The sequence below is a fragment of the Bos grunniens genome, chromosome 6, assembly GCF_055505025.1.
Source record: "Bos grunniens cultivar Pamir isolate PY7600 chromosome 6, Bosgru_T2T1.0, whole genome shotgun sequence".
Classification (NCBI taxonomy): Eukaryota; Metazoa; Chordata; class Mammalia; order Artiodactyla; family Bovidae; genus Bos; species Bos grunniens.
This window is the reverse complement of record NC_141170.1, coordinates 32761495-32780372: the sequence shown is the minus strand read 5'-3', so window position 1 is coordinate 32780372 and position 18878 is coordinate 32761495. Positions and strand designations below refer to the sequence as shown.

The 18878-nt window shown below is 36.6% G+C and overlaps 1 pseudogene; it reads right to left on the bottom strand.

Moving 5' to 3' along the window:
* The window catches only part of LOC147370541 (UDP-glucuronosyltransferase 2C1-like), a 33437-nt pseudogene extending 15792 nt beyond the window's left edge, over window positions 1-17645 (bottom strand).
* Window positions 17646-18878: the final 1233 nt, after the last annotated feature.

The window sequence follows — 18878 nt, the reverse complement described above, 5'->3', positions numbered from 1 at the left end:
TACTTGCTGCTTTGTTAACAGTTTGATTTTTGTTATTGCTGTTGTTGAAGTGTTTCTCTTTGCCAGAAATCAGGCTGAGGGTAAAGATTTGGGTCTTCTTGGATATTTTTATGAGCCACTGTCTTTCGCTGGGACATGCACATAACTTTCTAAAATTCACTATGAGTTTTTTTTTTTTTTTTTAATAGCCTGATTAATTAATGCCTGGCTCCCAAACAGAGGAAAAAGGAAAAAGGAAAAACAATAGACCTATCCTTTTAAACCCATGGAAGTTGCTTCGTATAGCGATCAATTCAATTCAGTTCCACCCCTCAGTCTTGTCTGACTCTTTGCGACCCCATGAACCGCAGCATGCCAGGCCTCCCTGTCCATCTGGTTGAAACAAATGTGGCCAACTTCTATACCTACACCTCAATGATCATGGGCAGTAATCGGCAATCAGAATGCAGAACCACAGTACTTTGAGGATAAGGTCTTTATTGCCCAGCATGGTTTCACCAAATTCCATCAGAAATACAGGTATGTGGGTTATCATGGTACAGAGTGATAAAGACTTTGAAGCTGCTGCTATTCTTAAGGGCTGAAATTGACTAAAATTAGCCATAGTTTCTACTCAGTCTTTCCACTGTGAGTTGTAAGTGCTCAGTTAGATTTCAGAGTTCCAATACAGTTACTTCAGACAGTTTTTGCTAGAACAATTTTGTTTAGGTAGAGAGACAGGTCTTGGTGCTTTCTAGTGTGCCCTGATTTCACCCTTAAGCATTGTATTTTAATGCAGTTGAAAATTCAGTGTTTTTATGAAGATGGTATTTAGATTAAATATTTAAATGGGTACTGTTCCCACAAAACATTTTTTGAGAGTAATTTGGTTATGAATACAATAATTATTGTGAGCATTTATAACTTAAAATTATATTTTATTCTCTATTTTAACTAAAAGTAGTGGGGGAGTATTCATGGTAGTTTAAAAATGACATGATTCAGTTATAATTTAGAAAGGTATCAGTAAAAAATTATAATTTGGGGAAACATCAGAAAGTGAACTTAAATCTTACACTGTATTATTAAAGATTTTAACTGCTTAAAATGAAGAGTCACTATTTAGAAGTACTCCAGGAATCCAAGTTGTCAGTTTCAGGCTAAACCATAGCCTGATCCAAATTCATTAACTATAAGGAAATAGAATCCAAGGTATCCTGTGAATCAATGCTGTATTTTTGAATATCTATTCCCTTATGGAGACATCATGGTAGTTGTAACTTGTGTATATGCCAAAAATTCAAAACAAAACACAACAAACAATAAACACCAAAAAACAAGGCTAGATTACATGGAAGCCTTACACCCAGGCACAAAGCTGACCGTTTCTTCAATAGCAATGAATTATAATTTTTACCTGATTATTTAAAGAAAATTTTGCAATGTATTTTCCTGTAAGTGATGCCAGGCTTAAAGCAAGAAAAGAATCAAATATCCTTAATATTTTTTTCTCTACAGTTCACTTAAATTGATATTAATAATACCAATAAATTTTCCTACACTTTTAAGTACAATTTAAGGAGATCTTCATGAATTTTAAAATAGCTGCCCCTCAAAAAATAAAATTATCTGACTTTCTGTGGAATCTGGGCAAAGACTGATGCAACTATATTAAACTTTTCTTCTGAGAGGTTTTTGACCATTGATTTCAAAGTAAACATCATGACTCCTGTGAGGAGAAGAGTCTTTGTAATATGAAAGTTTACAGGTACAAGAATAAGATAGTTGCACACTTTTCTTAATGTTTCTGAATTATTAGAACAATTCTGTCTCTTCATATGTTAACCATTTCAGCATATAAAGTTTGACCTGAAATCATTGGTTATTAAACAAATTAAAAATGATTTAAATTGGAGGTTCCTTCTCCTATTTATATGTGTGTGTGTGTTTACCAATTACTGATTATGTGTTTTCTGCCATGTGTTGAGCTCTTTACATGTATCATTTAAATCTAAGAGAAATGTATATATTTATAGACAAGTAATTTCACTGCAGATGGTGACTGCAGCAATGAAATTAAAAGACACTTACTCCTTGGAAGGAAAGTTATGACCAACCTAGATAGCATATTCAAAAGCAGAGACATTACTTTGCCAACAAAGGTCCATCTAGTCAAGGCTATGGTTTTTCCTGTGGTCATGTATGGATGTGAGAGTTGGACTGTGAAGAAGACTTAGCGCCGAAGAATTGATGCTTTTGAACTGTGGTGTTGGAGAAGACTCTTGAGAGTCCCTTGGACTGCAAGGAGATCCAACCAGTCCATTCTGAAGGAGATCAGCCCTGGGATTTCTTTGGAAGGAATGATGCTAAAGCTGAAAGTCCAGTACTTTGGCCACCTCATGCAAAGAGTTGACTCATTGGAAAAGACTCTGATGCTGGGAGGGATTGGGGGCAGGAGGAGAAGGGGACGACAGAGGATGAGATGGCTGGATGGCATCACTGACTCGATGGACGTGAGTCTGAGTGAACTCAGGGAGTTGATGATGGACAGGGAGGCCTGGTGTGCTGCAATTCATGGAGTCACAAAGAGTCGGACACGACTGAGTGACTGAACTGAACTGAACTGAATTTATTTCGGTAAGGTAAGTAATTTCCTAAGTTTATACAGCTCTAGCTGACTGAGCCAAATTTCTCACTAAGCTTGTTAATTGTAAAGACAATTATTATATTTAGTATTCTCTATTCTCTTCCAGCACCCTCTCCTCAATGCTCCAAATGAAGAGTGTTTGATTCTTGCTTTAAGTTAAATAGTTCTGGTGCTTTACTTCATATTTAGCCTTGGATGCGAATACCATTTTCATTCATTTTTCTGCTGAAACAGTCAGCAAAATGACATTATTTTGGTACATTCATCTTGCTCTGTTTGTTTGTTTTAATTAGCAGTTTTCTTTTAGCTGTATTTTCTTTGTATAAGCTTCCAAGAATACATTTAGAAATGAGGTAGTCATATAAACTTCCTGACCAGATGTAGAGATGTAGAAATACCTGTGATGTAGAAATACTCTGAGGATAACAATAATATAACAGAAATATATGACTTTACATTCAAAATAGAAATAGCATATCTAGTCATGCTGAAGTAAAAAGAAATCTTTCTATCCTTTGTTGAACTGCTGACAAAACTAATTCAGTCAATTAAGAGATGGAAAAAAAAATGTGTAAAACTTGAAATGGAAAGACAGGGAAGAGATTATTTCAAAGGGTTGACTCACATGACTGTGGAGGCTAGCAAGTTTAATCTGCAGAACAGCCCATCACAGCAGGAGACTCAGAGAAGAGCCACTGCTGCAGTTCGGGTCTGAATGCTGCCTACTGGCAGAATTCTTTTTTGCTTGGGGGAGTTCAGTCTTTCATTCCATTCAGGTCTTCAACTAATTGGACGAGCCTCAGGCCATATAATGTAGGGCAATCTGTTACTCAAGGTCCGCATATTTAAATGTTAATGTCATCCAAAAATACCCTCACGGAAACTTCCAAAGTCATGTTTGGCTAAATACCTGGGGACCTGGCCCAGGCAATTTGACATATAAAATTAACCATTACACTATATTTATAGATGGATTGACATAATCTGTAAATTCAGCAATGTAATATCACTTTACCTCTATGGAACTGACCTGTATTAGAAAATAGAATAATAGTCAAGGTTTAGACAAGATCTAGAAGATGTAGTCCCCTAAGTAATCCTGATGAAAAAATAAAATTTTATAGATATCCAGTGAAGTTAAATGCACAACAAAATTAAGTATACCTGTGACCCATGACACTACCATTTCACTATTGGATATAAATCTCAGATATATGCATAGGTTTGCAATTTTTCCTCCCAATATTCTTTGCTGTATCATAGAGATGGGGGACACCTAATTGTCCTTTGTGGGGAATAAATAAAATATGGTAAACATATATACCAAGTATCTCTGCAACAGTCAGAAATAATGAAATAGATTTACAAATAGAAACTTGGATACATATGAAAAAAATTCCATAGACTAATAAGATTGAGAAAAATGTGAATTATAGCTACCTTGTGGCTCAGCTGGTAAAAAATCTGCCTGCAATGTGGGAGACATGGGTTCAATCCCTGGGTTGAGAAGATCCCCTGAAGAAGGGAAAGGCTACCCACTCCAGTATTCACACCTGGGGAATTCCATGGACTGGATAGTCCATGGGGTCACAAAGAGTAGGACACGACTGAGGGACTTTCACTTCACTATCATTTATATAATTTAAAAATTCAAAAAAAATTCTACAGATAGTTCGAGGATCCATAGTTATCTATATAAATTGCAATAATATAAATATTAACTACATTTGACTGGGTGCTCACTGGTTGTAGGGTAATGGAAGAAGAGAAGATAACAAATACAAGAAATGTAAATCAAAAGAGATGTCTGCCATGGGCTTAATTATGGAGTAGAATGACTTGAGAATATGATTAATACATCCTATTGGTCTGAGAACCATGAAAAGCAAAGAAAAACAAATTCTCTAATTCCACAAACTTATGCTTTGGCATCCAAAATCAAATTGACATCTTTTATGATGGCTTTCCTGGTGGTTCATATGGTAAAGTATCTATCTGCCTGCAATGCAGGAGATGTGGGTTTGATCCCTGGTTTGGGAAGATCCCCTGGAGAAGGGGATGGCTACCCACTCCATTCTTGCCTGGAGAATCCCATGGACAGAGAAGCCTGGTGGGCTACAGGCCATGGAGTGGCAAAGAGCTGGGCACAACTGAGCAACTAACACACATGGTGTTGTCATGGGAGGGATATTTTTAAGTCCTCTCTCCAACCTTTTCATATGTCTTTCTTACCAGGAAGAGATGAGTTTTGCTGCGGACCCCTAGTTGGATCACCTTCCCTAGAAGATTGTTGTAGTGCTTTAAGAACACATGTACTTGGATAAGTGTGGCTGTCCCACTACTTCTTCAATAGATGGACCCAAAGTTTAAGAAGAAAAGATCCTGAGACTTAGTTTCTTTCTTTCTTTTTTTCTTTTTCCTTTTACTGTTTACAGAGATCTCATTAATAGCTTCCCTGGTGGCTCAGTGATACAGAATTTGCCTCCCAAGCAGGTGACTCTGATTCAATTGAAGGGAATGCAACCCACTCCAGCATTCTTGCCTGGAGAATCCCATGGACAGAGGAAACTGGTGGGGTACAGTCCATGGGGTCGTAAAGAGTCAGACACCACTGAGACTCTGAGCATGAAGGAGCATTAATGTGACATGGCCGCCTGACTATTGGTAAGATTTTGGCTCAAGGGAATAAAGAGTGTAACAGTTGAATTTAACCAAATATTCCAGGCTAATTTACCAAAGAGCACTGCATAGGGATTAAGGCACAAATGTAGAGACATTACTTTGCCAACAAAGGTCCATCTAGTCAGAGCTATGGTTTTTCCAGTAGTCATGTATGGATGTGAGAGTTGGACTGTAAAGAAAGCTGAGTGCCAAAGAATTGATGCTTTTGAACTGTGGTGTTGGAGAAGACTCTTGAGAGTCCCTTGGACTGCAAAGAGATCCAACCAGTCTATCCTAAAGGAGATCAGTCCTGGGTGTTCACTGGAAGGACTGATGTTGAAGCTGAAACTCCAATACTTTGGCCACCAGACGTGAAGAACTGACTCATTGGAAAAGACCCTGATGCTGGGAGGGATTGAAGGCAGGAGGAGAAGGGGACGACAGGGATCAAACCCAGGTCTCCTGCATAGCAGGCAGATTCTTTACCATATGAACCACCGACACTATGGAGTTTCGAGTAAACTCTGGGAGTTGATGATGGACAGGGAAGCCTGGCAAGCTGCAGCCCATGGGATCGCAAAGAGTCAGACACTACTGAGTGAACTCAACTGAACTGATTCTCAGCTCATCCCCCTAATTTAAATCTTGCTCCATTCTGAATAATTCAGTAGGCCATATTTATGCAAGAGTAAGTTGTATCATGTTGCTGCTTAAAAATTATACATTGATCCTTCACTGACCTTAGATTTTAAGTAAAGAATACTTAGTATTGCTCATTTGATTTTTTTTATAACCTATCCTCTAATCACCTCTCCAGGCTAATTTATCTCTGTTCAAACCCAACAAGTCATCATTACTGAATTTCTGCCAGGATTTTGAGTGAATCATTCCATCTCTATTTGCTCTTTCCTATAATTATTATACTATCCTTATTATGTCCATTTTTAGATTAAGATATGCAAAATAACTTCCAACTTCAAAATCTCAGTAGCCTAAAATAACACATTGTTTCTTTCTCATGTCATATGTCCATCTACTGAGCTGCACCTGCTGCTATATTTTTTAATCAGGACTCAGGTCTACAGAGTAGCCACTCTGGAACACACCCCTTTGAAATCACAGAGGAAAAGAGAACTCTGGGATAAGTGCTCCTGACAACTGAGTGCTGGACCTTGAAGTGATTCATGCAACTTCAGTTCACTGTCATTGCCCAGAGAGTATTGGACAATTCCACTAAACTCAGAGGCTAGGACCATTATTCTTGGCAAATATCTGGTATATTTGATAAGCATCAGTAAGGGTTACCATGATAACATGGCAAATAGTTAATGGTAGCATAATATTAATAGTCTAAGGTGGATAATTCCCATAAATTCTTGTGTCTAGTTTTTCAGTTTGAGAGTCAAATACTGAAAACGATAGACTTGAAATCATTCCAGGAGGTAAATACTCAGAGAAGTATAAAGAAGCACATTTAATTTACCTTAGGCAGGGGATTTGCAGGCTTCCAATGCAGTCCTGCAACAAATTCAACATTAGGTAAGTAAGGATATGGAAATTCACAATCCCGGTAAGTTCAAATCAACCACATTTCAGCTTTTCCCATAATCTTACATAATGTGGTAGGTTTTCCTGGACAAAATGAAAGAGAGGAAAAGCAATCTCATATGTTAAGTGGGACATGTTTTGCCAAAGAATTTTCTAAGAAAAATATTTAAAGAACCAATATTAGTTCTATGCAACCCATGAGAAATCAATAAACCTTCCCCCCTCAAGAATACACAATACTGAGATTATGATAACTAAACATGGATTTAGGTATGGAATAAAGCCAAAAGCCTGTTTCTCTCTCTCTCCCAACAGAGTCTTTCTGTTTGAGCTAAGCCTAAGCCCAGCTGCATGCTCAGAATCAGCATGTGCTCCTAGCAATGAACAAAAATTCATCCAGAGGTCCTCAGCCTACTATGGTAGTCTCCTCCTCTTCTGGAATTCCAATTTATCTCATCCTCACTGCTGCAAAAGTGGCTGATATCTTTTAAAAACAGCATTTGTAATTTATCCATCTTTTCTTCTGGTGTTTTGTACTGTTCCTCCATAACTAAATACATCCTATCAGGAATGAAAATCCATTAATAAAAATTTGAAAGTAATGACCTTTTCTATACAAAATTATAACTCCTGTCTCACAAGACTTTGTTCTCTTTGGTGAAGATAGAGCACTGCATAATAATTTGATGGTCTAATATTTGCCATTTTGACATATTTAGCTGATAAACATTACCAAAGGGTAACTTTTGAACTGAAGTGGAGACCAAGTGAACATGAACAGAATAAGAACTCAAATTAGTGACTCTGCATTGAGTTATCTTCCTTAGTTTGGAAATAGAGCTTCATTTCTGAATTATATTTAATTACTGTGGCATAAGGACCTTACCCCGAAGGCAATGGCAACCCACTCAAGTACTCTTGCCTGGAAAATCCCATGGACAGAGGAGCCTAGTAGGCTGCAGTCCATGGGGTTGCTAAGAGTCGGCACGACTGAGAAGCTTCACTTTCACTTTTCACTTTCATGCATTGGAGAAGGAAATGGCAACCCACTCCAGTGTTCTTGCCTGGAGAATCCCAGGGACGGGGGAGCCTGGTGGGCTGCCATCTTTGGGGTCACACGGAGTCGGACACGACTGAAGCGACTTAGCAGCAGCAGCAGCAGCAAGAACCTTACCCAGAGTTTGGTGTCCTTTTGAAATATGTGCTCCATATCACTGATAGGAGGAACCCATATCTATCTGTTTTCTCACCACACGGGTTTTTGAATATTTTCTTGATGTTCTAAGTGTGATGAAGTTTTGATCAAAAAATATAAGGATTTTTTATCTGACCAGAACAATCTTTTTATGTAAAAGATCACAAACAGATCTCAGTAATCTCACTCTGTAAATGACACAGGTATTAAAAATCCAGTTTCAGATCCAAGACAGACCCCATACTGGAGCCTTTCTGGTGTTAACCAGGGGTATAATCTTATTCACTTTGTGTGAACTTTCTGTCTCATGCTTTATTTTAATGACAGTTTTACTAAGATGTATTTTATGTGCCATACAATTCTTCTTTTTAAATAAACAATTGAGTAGTTTTTAGTACATTTGTAACATTATGAAAACATCACCACTGGCTCAGTGATAAAAGAATCTGGCTACCAATGCAAGAGACTCAAGAGATATGGGTTCCATCCCTGAATCAGGAAGATCCCCTGGAGTAGGAAATGGCAACCCACTCCAGTATTTTTGACTGGAAAATTCCATAGACAGAGGAGCCTGGCGGACTATAGTCCATGGGGTCACAAAGAGTGGGACATGACTGAGCACACATGTGCATGCATATACACCACTATTAAATTCAAAAGCAAATTTATTACTTGCAAAAGAAATCCTGTATCCATTGGCCATCATTCTCCATTTCTAAACCTAATCTATTTTTTTCTTTGTTTGCCTATTCCAAAATAATTTTATTTCCCTTAATATAAATGAATTCATACATTATTATGTCTTTTTCATTGCCTTCTTTCACTTAGTGTTTTTCAAGGTTCACCTGCATGGTAGTATGTATCGGTATTTCATTACTTTTTGTTGCTGAAAGATTTTTGTTGAGATATACTTCATTTTGTTTATTCATTCATTGGTGAACTTTTGGGCTGTTTTCATGTTTGTCTACTATGAATAATGCTGATATGAGCATTCATGTATATGTTTTCTGTATACATGTGCCATCATTTTTCTTGATTTTAAACCTAGGAGTAGAATTGCAGGGTCATATGATTATTTCACTAACCTTCATATTATCAGATGGCATCTTTTTCCTGTTAATTCTCCACTCCTGATTTAGTAATCTAGAGTGGTAAAGAACCCACCTTCCAATACAGATTAGATATTTAGAGATGCGGGTTCAATCCCTGGGTCAGGAAGATCCCCTGGAGGAAAGCACTGGAAACCCACTCCAGTATTCTTGCCTGGTGAATGCCATGGACAGAGCAGCCTAGCAGGCTGCATTCCTTATGGTCCCACAGAGTCAGACACGACTGAAGCAACTTAGAATGCATGCACACACTTAATGCATCTTACTGAAATGAATCTGATATTGTAGGAGAAATAAAAAAAGCAGTTTATCTGAATAAGAAGATTGTGAGACAATATCTCAAATTTGGAAAAGCATTTCCGAATTTCCAAAACCAATGCTACATTTGATATAATGCTGGGGCATTCTGAATTTTTAATGATTAAAGAATTATTTATATCCTTTAAGAAAAGCATAGGAAAGTGAGCCTATGCTTTGTTGTGTTATTTATTATTGATTTGTTGTGGACTTTTGTGTTCTGATACTGTGAAGTTAAAAACTTGAGTTATATATTTCTGAAAAAATCATCCATTAAATTATGATTCTGTTACCCTTTTAGACATTGACCATTTTTGTGTCTAACCTAACAGTTCTTTTCCTGTTTATAAATGTTTATAAATATTTCCTCAATATACGTTTTGAAACAGATACCACTTTACTCATTTCCTTGTCAATTAGTTGAACATATCTATGACATGATTCAGTTTATAATTGTATAATTTATGTTATCCTTTTACAATCTGAAAAACATACTTGAAATATACTTTATAATGAAGATCCTCAATGGATCCTGAATAGCAATCTATATGTAATAGCATTTTAAAATTTATGAGAGTCAAAGAAATGTTTTTCTTCTATTTACCAAGCCTTTATTATTCTTTCTTAGATTATCGATATATTCCCCAAAATATTCTAGTGTGCCAAGAGTTAGGAATAAATCAGAGACAGAGTTATATCCTATCACTATTCCTTACTATAAAAGAGTTTTCAAAACTGAGTACAAAGTTGCTGGAACCAGAAGTAAACAAATAGCTTCAGTCCAGCTGTAGATCAGTCACTGCTTGATCCGTGACTCAGAAAATGTCACCAAAAGATTTTGTTTTCTTTTTTCACTTTGCCTTTTGCAGCTTGGACTCTCACTTTGCAGCAGTTTTGTCCACATTTTTTAGGGTTGATTCTAGAGATATACAGAATGGCAACCCACTCCAGTATTCTTGCCTGGAGAATCCCATGGATGGAGGAGCTTGGTGGGCTACAGTCCACGGGTCGCAAAGAGTCAGACACGACTGAAGCGATTTAGCAGCAGCAGCAGGTCATATACCTTTTGTGAATCTGTGGCATATTTCTGGGCAGCATACTTCAGTAGAAGCACTCATATGGTTTGTGAGTTGTAGAAGAAATAATTTCTCAGAGGAAATTTTGAACAGATATCTTGAGAAAAATGAAGTGGCTACATAAAACAAGAGATCAAAAGTGTAAAGAAAACTGTTAATTATTTAGGAATAAGCTTAATTTTTAGTAATGATAGGGTTTTAGAGATATTGATACTTCTGTTTAAAAAATAGCAACAAAGAAAACACTTTTAAAATTCATGTGGAACTACAAGACTTCAAATAGTCAAAACAATCATGATAAAGAAGAACAAAGATGGAGGCATCATAGTTTCTGATTTTAAGCAATACTTCAGAGCTGTACCAATCAAAATGATATGATACTGGCATAAAAGCAGACCCACTGATCAATGGAACAAACTCAAGAGCCCATAAATAAGCCCATGCATATATAGCCAACTAACATTTCACAAAACAGCCAAAAATATTCAGAGGAGGAAGACAGTCTTAAATAATTCTTGCTGAAAAAACTGGATATTTACATACAAAAGAATGAAACTAGACACCAATTTTACTTCACTACAAAAATTAACTTGCAATGGATTAAGAAGAATATAAATGGAAGTCCTGAAACCATAAAATTCTTAGGAGGAAATATAGCGGAAAACCTAACATGGATCTTGGCAATGATTTTTTAAATACAACAACAAAATCATAAGTGATAAAATTAAAAAGTACAGACTAATTCACATTATAAAGCTTTTGAACAGCAAAAGAAATGATTAACAAGATGAAAAAGCAACCTATGAAATGAGAGAAAATATTTGCAAACCATGTATCTCATTTGTTGTTACTATATAAAATGTCTAAGGAAGACAAAGAATTCAACAATGGAAAAACCAAATAATTCAATTAAAAAATGAAGAAAGGACATGAATAGATATCTTTCCAAAGAGGATACTCAAATAATCAACAACTACATAAAAATGTTCTCAACATCAGTAATTACCAGAGAAATGTAGCTCAAAACCACAATGAGATATCAACTTTCACCTATTAGGATAGCTATCATTGAAAAGAGAACAGATAACAAATACTGGTGGGGATGTGGAGAAAAGAGAACTCTTGTGCTCTGTTAGTGGGAATGTAAATTGGTAAAGCTACAATGGAAAACAGTATGGTTGTTCCTCAAAAACTTCTAAATAAAACTACTACGGCACTCCCATGTCAGTTGCATCATTATTGACAATACCCATAACATGGAAACAATCTGTTTTTCAGTGAGTGAAAGGACAAAGAAAATATGGTTATATATATTAAAAAAAATAATATTATTAAGTCATGAGAAAAAGGAACAATCTGCCACTTGCTTAAACAAGAATGGAACTTGAAAGAAATATGGTAAGTGAAGTAACTCAGAGAAAGACAAATATTGTTTGATATTATTTAAATATGAAATCTGAAAAGAAAGTGAAACAAAAAAGAACACAAAGTCACAGAGAACAGACTGGTGGTTGCCATATCCTAGGGATAAAAGATAGACACAAAGGTGAAGGTGGACAAAAGATAAGCAAGTTCTGGGGATCTGATGTACAGCTTGGTGACTACAGTTAATAATTGTTGTTTTTTAGTCACTAAGTACTGTCTGACTCTTTTGCCACCCATGGAGTGTATCCTGTTAGTCTCCTCTCTTCATGGGATTTTCTAGGCAAGAATACTGAAGTGGGTTGCCATTTCCTTTTCCAGAGGATCTTTCTGACCTAGGGATCAAATGTACTGGCGGGTAGATTCTTTACTACTGAGCCAACAGGGAAGCCCATCGTTGTTAATACTGTATTGTATATTTGAAACATGCTAAGAGAATAAGTCTAAAGTTCTTGTCTCACAGGAGAAGAGAATTTTAACTATGTGTAGTGATGAATGTTAACTAAAGTTACCTTAGTGATCGTTTCACAATATGTACAAATATAAAATCATTATGTTGTATACCTGCGATGAAACAATATGGTTTTAAATCAGGACAAGAAAAATTTAACATAAAAAGTTCTCTGCCATTTGAGCCAACACCCTGCTTTCCTTTAATATACATTTTTCATCTCCATTGTACATTATCAAGATCTCCTTAGAAGATACAGGAATGTCTACTCACAATAAAACAAAAACAAACAAAAATTACGATTTCCTCCTGGCACCAGCAAAGTAACTCCTTAGGAGATAACATTCCTTCCTTAATCTCTCAAGAGGTCACAGTGACCCACCACTCACTTTATTGGCCTCTGTAAACTGTCAGTATATTACTCTGATGTAAAACCCTTTATCTCAAAAACGTATAACTGTTCTTTGACTTCTAATTGGTGAAATACTCTCCAGAGCTTTCTGAAAGACTCTCTCCTGGGTTATAATCACATTGGCTCAAATAAAATTTTCCACTTGTTTCTTAGGTTAACTATTGGCTAATTTCTTCATCCACACCTGAAACTAATACAATATTATATGTTAATTATATTTTTTAAAAATCTAAATAATGCAAGTAGGGTACTGCCTCCTCTAAGATAATTAGTATATTGTGCAAAATCATCCTTAGCACAATTAAATAAATTAAATAAATGCAGCTTTTAAAAAATCAGTTATGAAAAATGAAAAACAAAGGGGCCCACAGACTTACTGAAATAGAGAAAATCTTTTTGTTGGGGTCAAAGCTCACTAATTGACTTTAATGTAGTTATGAACAGAGCAATAACAACAGGATGACAATGAGATAAGTTTAAACATCTAGAAACATGGTCCTTTAGAGAAACATCTTCCATGTTTCTCCTTTGGGAGACAAGAGTAGAGAAACTATTTCTTTTCCAGTTTCATGCTCACCACATTCCAAGCCCGGGAATCAGCCAACCAAGTGTTGATAGGATGCAAATAGAAAGCTTGAAAAAAGAGAAGATTAATCAGAAAGAAAACAGAGTATATAAAAAAAGAAGTAAAAAAGAGAGAAATAATCCACTGTCAGAAATAGTTACACTGTCAGATTTGAGTTTTCCAGATACTTGAAAAAATAAGTAACATCAAACAGGATATATGGAGAAATAAAGAGAATATTTCTTCTTTGACACATATTTTTAATACACAGTGATCTGAAACAAAACAAAAAAAAAAGCTTAAAAAAAGGAAAAATTAAAGAAAAAGTTATTATTTTCACTCAAAACAGTTAAGCAACAGAATCTTGTATCTCACTTAAAAGAAAACTTTTCAAAGGTTTCATACAGTCAAATAGACACTCACATTATACATATGAAATAAGAATGATTATTGCCTGCAAATTTCTCTTACCTAAAAATTTGCTGTAATATTCATTCCATTCTGGAAATGAATAATGTGCAGATATCACATCACTCATGGTATACAATAACCAGTTCTCCAGCCTCTGTATAAAAGTCATACTATCTGTCAGTCTTGATGTAACATCAGGAATATGTGAAGAAAGCATAAGAAGCCCAGCACACAATCTCTCAATGACTTTTTCATAGGAAAATTGCAAAGAATATATAAATGGAATATTGATGAGTTCAACCACTAATTCTCCACAAAGGCTTAAAGGGTCAGCACACAGATATCAAACTTAGCTGTCTGTAGCCTGCTGAGTAACTCCTTTGTGACAGCACTATCACATACTCTTTTGGCTGTTGCTAAAAAAAAAATTTTGATCATTTTTATCAGTTTTACTTGCCTGTCCCATCATGAAAGTTTTGGCAGTTCAAAAGAAAGTGTGTAGAGACCAGCACTGAATTATCCCATGAAACTTTCCTTGCTTACTGGAAGTTGAAGAATCTCCACATTAAAGGGAATCTTGGATCATCAAACAAAAAACTTGTTGAAGGTACCAGGATAGTTAGCTCATGCCCATGAAAATGGAGTTCATCCAGAATAACTTTTAAATTAATCCAGTGACTAAAATCCACGAGCCATACAAGTACCTTCCCAGTAGTCCTTCTTTTCAGGGTCAAAAAACAATATACGTAACATGAAAAGGACACAGAAGCCTTTTACAGTTTTCACGACATTAACTGTGCTCAAACAAAATCTGGGTTTAAACCAAGTGCATGAAACTCACAATCCAAAGATTCACAGTCAATTTCTAGAAGGTTGGACTAAACTTTAAGTTGAGTTCAGTTCAATTCAGTTCATTTGCTCAGTCATGTTCGACTCTCTGCGACCCCATGAATCGCAGCACACCAGGCCTCTCTGTCCATCACCAACTCCCTGAGTTCACTCAGACTCACGTCCATCGAGTCAGTGATGCCATCCAGCCATCTCATCCTCTGTCGTCCCCTTCTCCTCCTGCCCCCAATCCCTCCCAGCATCAGAGTCTTTTCCAATGAGTCAACTCTTCACATGAGGTGGCCAAAGTACTGGAGTTTCAGCTTTAGCATCATTCCTTCCAAAGAAATCCCAGGGCTGATCTCCTTCAGAATGGACTGGTTGGATCTCCTTGCAGTCCAAGGGACTCTCAAGAGTCTTCTCCAACACCACAGTTCAAAAGCATCAATTCTTCGGTGCTCAGCTTTCTTCACAGTCCAACTCTCACATCCATACATGACCACTGGAAGAACCATAGCCTTGACTAGATGGACCTGTGTTGGCAAAGTAATGTCTCTTCTTTTCAATATGCTATCTAGCTTGGTCATAACTTTCCTTCCAAGGAGTAAGCATCTTTTAATTTGAGTTGTGTACTTTGCATTAAAGATTAAAAGGAAATGCAACTGCTTTGACGGAAAGAAAAATATCACTAAAGTCAATAAAATGAGTTACAAAGAAACCCCTCAGAGTGAGAGTTTCCAAACTTATTTTCAGTTCAGTTCAGATGCTCAGTCATGTCTGACTCTTTGTGACCCCATGAATTGCAGCACGCCAAGGCTCTCTGTCCATCACCAACTCCCGGAATCCACCCAAACCCATGTCCATCGAGTCGATGATGCCATACAACCATCTCATCCTCTGTCGTCCCCTTCTCCTCCTGCCCTCAATCTTTCTCAGCATCAAGGTCTTTTCCAATGAGTCTTTAGTTGATATCAAAAAAGGGCATGTGAAGTTAAACATAAATTCATAATAATTTCCAAATAATGTTAAGAAAATCCATCATCATCTCATGTGTATTCAATGAAGACTAAATTTGTTTGGCAAATAAATAAATAAATGGTGAATAGATGGGGAAATAATGGAAATAGGAAGAGACTTTATTTTGGGGGGCTTCAAAATCACTAAAGATGGTGACTGCTGCCATGAAATTAAAATACACTTGCTCCTTGGAAGAAAAGCTATGACAACACAGACAGCATATTAAAAAGCAGAGACAATACTTTGGTCAACATTACTTTAGACAACAAAGGTCCATCTAATCAAAGCTATGGTTTTTCCAGTAGTCATGTATGCATGTGAGAGTTGGACTATAAGAAGTCTGAGTGCTGAAGAATTGATGCTTTTGAACTGCAGTGTTGGAGAAAACTCTTGAGAGTCCCTTGGACTGCAAGGAGATCCAACCAGTCCATCCTAAAGGAAATCAGTCCTGAATATTCATTCAAAGGACTGATGCTCAAGCTGAAACTCCAATACTTTGGCTACCAGATGCAAAGAATTGACTCATTGGAAAAGACCCTGATGCTGGGAAAGACTGAAGGTGAGGCGAGAAGGGGACGACAAAGGATAAGATGATTGGATGGCATCACCGACTCGCTGGACGTGAGTTTGAGCAAGCTCTGGGAGCTGGTGATGGACAGGGAAGCCTGGCATGCTGCAGTCCATGGGATCACTAAGAGTTGGACACAACTGAGCATCTGAACTGAACTGAGATTTTTTTTTTAATATTTTGGATATTTTTCTCTGCTTTTATTTGAATGTTTGTTTGAACAGGATAGTCTCTGTAGTGTTTTTCTTACTGATAAATCTACTAAATATTCAGATAAGAATGAGGCCATCACTTACTGCCAGATGGAGTGACAATGCATACTTTTATATGTAAAGGCAGAGAGATTTAGATCCAAATGTTCTGATGCTGAATTCAGTACTCTTCCTGCTAAATCACATCTACCTTTAAGAGAAACAGATAAATATATCTTTTCACTATTAGTGAAGCCTATTCAAACTCTAGTTCTCATCAGACTTATGTTATGTTGAGAAGAGATACTTTATTAATAGAGTGAAGAAAGGAAGTCATGAAGAACATAACTTGATAATATTATCTTTCTATCCAGCAAATCTAATTGTACTATCTTTGCCTTCTTGTTCTAAAATAATTTTTATAATATAAAATTCCATTTTTTGCTTGAATTTTTGCAACTTGAATTCACTACACTCTGTATAAATGAATCCAGTGATATTTAGGGACATTTGCTTAAAAAGTCTATTTTCTTTAAGCAATTAAACAATAGGAATATATAATGATAACGTTGTCATAAGAATAATTGTCTCTTAACAAAAATATAATTGTGTAATTATCCAATTGTTTACTATTTCTACACATTCTACTCCAAAATTGTAAGTCAATCTATTTACATTTGTAGACTTCACCATTATAGTCATTTACATACCTAATCTGGAATTACTACAGAACCCTTATGGTCTCACTGCTTCAAATCCTTCACACATGCAATTCACTTTCCATAGAGAAATTTTGCTGCAGTTTAAGTTGTGTCTGGGACTCTCTGGGACCCCATGGACTGTAGCCCGCAAGATTCCTCTATCCTTGGGATTATTCCAGCAAGAATATTAGAATGGGTTGCCATTTCCTTCCCCAGAGGATCTTCTTGACCCAGGAATGAACCAGTGTCTACTGAATCTCCTGCTTAGCAGGCAAATTCTGTACCACTGAGTCACCTGGGAAGCTAGAGAAACTTCATTGATTTTTTTTTTAATTCTCTTTCACAAATTATCTTACTTCAGTCAAATGTTTTGATAACTATGTCTTGTATAGATATTAAAATCTATACTCTCTGAAATGGCCTACAAGATGCTGACTTGATTTTTAATCTTAGGTTGTTCCACATTCCTTCTCCATTGATATCAGCTTTTTTGAGGTTTTCATGGCAAGAATTTCTTCTCTGGAATGACGTCAGCAAGACTACAGAATAGGAGATCTCTACTGTCATCCCCACAGAACAATGATTTTGGTAGTTACCTCAGGATGAGCATAACTTTCTGGGAATCTGAAAGCCCAATGGAGAAGTTTCAGCCCACCATGGGAGCAAATAATCCCAAGAATGTATGCATTGAAGAGGATAAGATGAACAGTTTTGCTTTTTCTGTCACTTCTTCCCAATTATCATGGTTCAGTGCCACAAAAGATCCATGTAAAATGGAATTTCTCCCATATGGGGAAAGTGAAATTGTATGAATTTATGAGTCAGTGCATGGTGTCCCAGCAATAAGGAATGCCTTTTTTTTTTTTTTTTTACCTTGCCAAGATTACTGAGTGATCTGCAAAGCTAAAGGGTTACAAGAGGCTGGTATCATTGCTGAATCTTAGAACTCCTCAAAGCAATACCACTAACCACTTTGTGGTTCTTCTTACTAAAAATTTGCAGACTCCATCATGTGGACTTCCCACCATCTCCTTGGACACCTCATCTGCAGACCAGTCTGAGTGGCCACAGGCTTCCCCAGTGCTTCATCTATCTCACCCACACCACTCTGCTCCTCCTCCCTGACCCACAGAACCATCTCCTTTGTGCACTGCCATGGACAGCAAGAGTTAGCAAATGCAGAAATCTGACCCATATCTGTAGTACTGGGAGAATACTCACAACCTTGAACATTTCAGGACTCTATCCTTAAGAAGACAAATGGGAAACTCTCAACATGGGGCTGGTATTGTGGGATCAAAAGGAGATACACAACTTAAATAAATCCCCCCACAAGAGGGAGAAATCAATGTGGAAGAGACATTGGGAGGTCATCTGTGGGGTCACAAAGAGTTGGACATGACCAAGCAACTAACACTACACTGCTATTACTATTTAAAACAGTTAATATAAAATTTTCAAGGCATTTTCACAAAAATAGGAAAAACACTCCTAATATTTTTATAGAGCCATAAAACACCCTGAATCACCAAAACAATCCCCAAAAGAAAGACAAAGCTGAAGATATTACACTTCCTGATTTCAAGTTATGTTACAAAGAAATAGCAATCATGAGCTGAAACGACACTGGCAAAAAATATGGGCAAAGACCACTGGAACAGAGTTGAGAGTTTAAAAAAAATGTAAGAGCTGAGAGCTAAAAAAAAAATGTAAGAAATATGGGCAACCAATATTCAACATGAGTTCCAATAACAATAGATGGAGAATGGATAATCCTTTCGAAATACAATGTAGGAAAAC